The sequence below is a fragment of the Littorina saxatilis genome, linkage group LG17, assembly GCF_037325665.1.
Source record: "Littorina saxatilis isolate snail1 linkage group LG17, US_GU_Lsax_2.0, whole genome shotgun sequence".
NCBI classification, from domain to species: domain Eukaryota; kingdom Metazoa; phylum Mollusca; class Gastropoda; order Littorinimorpha; family Littorinidae; genus Littorina; species Littorina saxatilis.
The window spans coordinates 27,423,240-27,427,240 of NC_090261.1; positions in this window are offsets into that span (position 1 = coordinate 27,423,240).

The window sequence follows — 4,001 nt, forward strand, 5'->3', positions numbered from 1 at the left end:
GACAGACAGACAAGCAGGCAGGCACGTACGTACGTGCACACACACACACACACACACACACACACACACACACACACACACACACACACACACACGCGTATTTCTACCACCACCACCACAACCACCACCATCACGACCATCGCCTACTGTAACATTAGCACTAACAACAGCACCACCACCACCAACACAACCACCACCAACAACAACAGAAGCAGCACCAGCATCAACAAGAGCAACAACAACCACAAAGGATGAACTTTGATATGAGTTTTGAAAAGCAATAATGAATTAGAAAGCCGGCATGCTTTTGACATGGCGCCAGCACAATCCGAGAACACAAACTTCCACGCAAAGCCCAAAAGCAGTTTAACAAGATCAGCCAGCTCATTTGACTAGATCGATCGCAAAAGAATACATCGTTCCTTTTAAATGTTCTTCTTTTTTTCCCTCCGACCGTCCGTCTATGCGTGCTCTCTTTCGTTCGTTCGTTCGTTCGTTCGTTCGTTTGTTCCCTCTTTGGTTCGTTTGTTTGTTCGTTCGTTTCTCATTTGTTCAGTCATTGTATCTATCTAACAATCTGTCCATCTATTTATTTATTGATTTATTTACTCATTTATGTATATTTTTTTATGTATTTAGTGTTGTGTCTTTGTTTGTTTGTTTGTTCGTTTTTTGCTTGTTCGTATGTTTGTTTGTTTGCTTTGCTCAATTGTTATAATGTACGGAAAGGGTTTTTAACATCAAGGACCGGCAAAGGGAAAAACACAAAGAAGAACAGGTGAAAAGGAAAGAAAGAAGAACAAAATTAACAAAGAAGAAAGAAAGTAAAGATAAGAAAATATATTAAAATGTTGGATCAAACATTTTCAACAGAATGCTCTCTATTCGCTGCTTAGAAATCAAACGTGGCAGCCCTTACACGGTGCATATAATTTGATTTCATGACGGAAAGGATCATTCTTTGCCATTGCAAAGTACTTTGAATAGAACCCATATCGTATGTTGAAATCTGCGGGAGATATTTTGCACACGCAATAATTCATTCAACCAGAATTAAGGCATTTCACTTTTTCAAACGCATCCACTTGCAGCTTGGCGAATATTACAAGAAAACCTCTTTTATTGCGCAAAGCCCTCAAAACAAATCTCTCATGAATGAGAACATATCAATTTTGTTGGTGCTGGTTTTGTGTGTGTGCGTTATTGCAAAATATACTAATTTAAAAAAAAAGACCACTAGAAGAAATGAGGACAATAGCTGAACGAAAAGAAAGGAAAAGCAGACGAGGGAATGTTAATTTTTTTTCCCCAGCAATAGTCTCCGAATCGCTCACTCCAAAGCAAGAAAACCGTGACATGTATGGAAATTAACCCGCGAGAAAATGAAAAGACTAGGATTAAGAATTTCCGGGTAGTTTGCCGCCTTGTTCTATCGATCCAGACACCTGAGGGAAGGGATGCATACATGTCCGGGGCCTGCACCGTAAATCGGAAATCACTAGATATATATAGCCATAGGCGGCAGTTATTTGCCATCAGTGCCATTTGTTGCAGCAGTGCTGACTGGCTTGGACTACTCTGAAAGCACGTGAGTCACCCTCGGTGTCTGGCTTTTCGTTCTGTCTGTACTGTGGGGCATTCCGGACTTCGCATGTTTGTTTTCATTGGTAGCATCCGCGTTAAACGGAAGCATTATGTTAAAAGTTTCAAAGATCATTCACAGATAACTTTAGCGTGTGCGTTTACTGGAAAAAATACGGTGTTCTGCCAGTTCCTCGTGAAATTCCGAGGGGAAAAAAGCTGTCTGTTGGTACCCCTTATCGGCTTTGATTTCAGCGAACATTTATTTTTTTTATTTCAAAGTTAACGCTGTTGCTATCTGATTTTAACTGGTTGCCGCGAAAAGTTGGCCCTTTTTTTCCCGGATGTGTTCTTCTCGCCTTATCAGTAAGGAATATCGCCGTTTATAAAACATCTAGCTCGCTTACTGTGTTTTGTTATTGACTGAAACTCAGCCTGTATGTTAAGTTCACTGATTCCCATGCTTGTTTTACTGTCAGCAAAAAACAGACATTTGTCCTATTTCTTTTCAGTTTGTATGCGTGTCATTCCTAACATCACCTGTGCAAAGGGCTTGTGTTGTAGGTCCATGGATACTTCCTTGTTGATTCACATCCTGTTAGTCGTAAAATAGAGGCCTACGTTGTAGTCAAGTTCTTGTTGCATGTCCGTTATCATTGCAGCATCTGTGGTAACAGCTTTTTTCAGTTTGTCGGTTCATGATAGTCTTCCTTATAGGTTCACATCCAGTGAGTTGGGAAATATATATTGAGTGTTTTTTTGGATTGTTTGTAATATCCGTTCAAAAAGTTTCCATCGTAAAGACAAGGATGAATCCATATTGTTAACATCCAGACTGAAAAAGAAATAGGTTGAAGAGATTTTGGAATGTTAGCAGTGCTATATTTTTTCACGTTGTTACACATCCTGTCAACCGTGAAATTTGCCGAGAGACGGAATCCAATTTGCTGAAATCTCTTGAAAATACAGTGTCCACATTGTGGTAATAGTTCGCACTGACTTCAGTATGTGATCAATAAACACGACATGGAAATGAATATTTGATCGGAGAAATGAACTTTAATATCAATTTTCTTTCTTTCTTTCTTTCATTTTTTCTGTCTGTCTGTCTTTCTTTTCTCTTAATATTGTATGTATTCCTATACCTTTGCACTTACTTTCTAACTTATTGCATTATGTCTAACTATTATTTGTTAGATTATTGAGACCCAAAAAAAAGACACACACAAAAATAATTTAAAAAGAAAAATAGAAAACACAAAATGAAATTTTTTGATGATGGCGGGCATTGGCTATTTTTGTCGACATTTGGTAAATTTCAATTACTTATATGGCGTAGGAGATATATACCAAATAAGACAGTGTGACTAAGACGTTCGTTCCTTTTTTTCAATAATGAACCTGTTTTTGTTGTGTGTTTTTTCTTCTCTTTTTTTTGCCCCCGTTTTTTGTGTGTTCGTGTATAACGTTGAGGAGGGTGTAAAGCTTACAATATATTTTGACGGGCTTTCAAGAGCAGACAAAAAGAATAACAATTTGAATTGAAGGGAGTTGGGGTGCCGACAGGAACCACCAATCCTTCCTTCTCTGAACCCATACAGGAGAAAGATTTTAATTGGATCTGACTGACCCTGGTATTTATCATCTGTCAACGAAAGTGCAGAACTACACTCTAATCGTGAGAGAGGGAAACACGACAAACACATGATCAGCCAATTTTGCTGTCTGATATTCTTCTAGCCTTTGAAAGAAAATGACGACAGTTATCACGATGATTCTGTCACAAAATGTTGAGATCTTCGGCTGAATTACGTGTATAGCAGTTGCAGTTCTTTTAAAGCCTCGTCGGGAATTTGTCTGTGCAGTGTGTGTTCTCCCTCCCTGGCTTTCGCCGCATCACAACAACTTTAGCAGGAAATTCGGCTTTCTGTTTCTGTGGCAATACTTGCACTTTCTCAGACAGTTTTTATTTCCTTGGACTCACACAGTTTCAATCATACCAGAAATTTTGTATTCTCGAAACTTTTATTGTGATCGATTTAAACTGCTTTTGTCTGAACATTTTTTAAGTGTTGGGAGACTACGCCTACAATTTTGATTACCTTTGAGTCTCACAGCTGAAAAAAACAACAACGTCCCTAGCTGCATTAATAATCAGGACTTTCACCGTGACGTTGCTGCTTGAAAGTCGCATATAATTTTTATTGCCTTTGACTTTCACCGCTAAAGAACACCCTTGACTGTTTTAATCAGTATTCAGAACTTTCACCGTAACGGATGCTGCTTGAAATTCGCCTAACATTTTGATTGCCTTTGACTCCAACAGCTGAAAAACATCACTGACTGCTTTAATAATTTGGACTTTTACCGTAACTTGTGCTGCTTGACTGAACGTCCCTGACTGCTTAAAAAATCAGGAC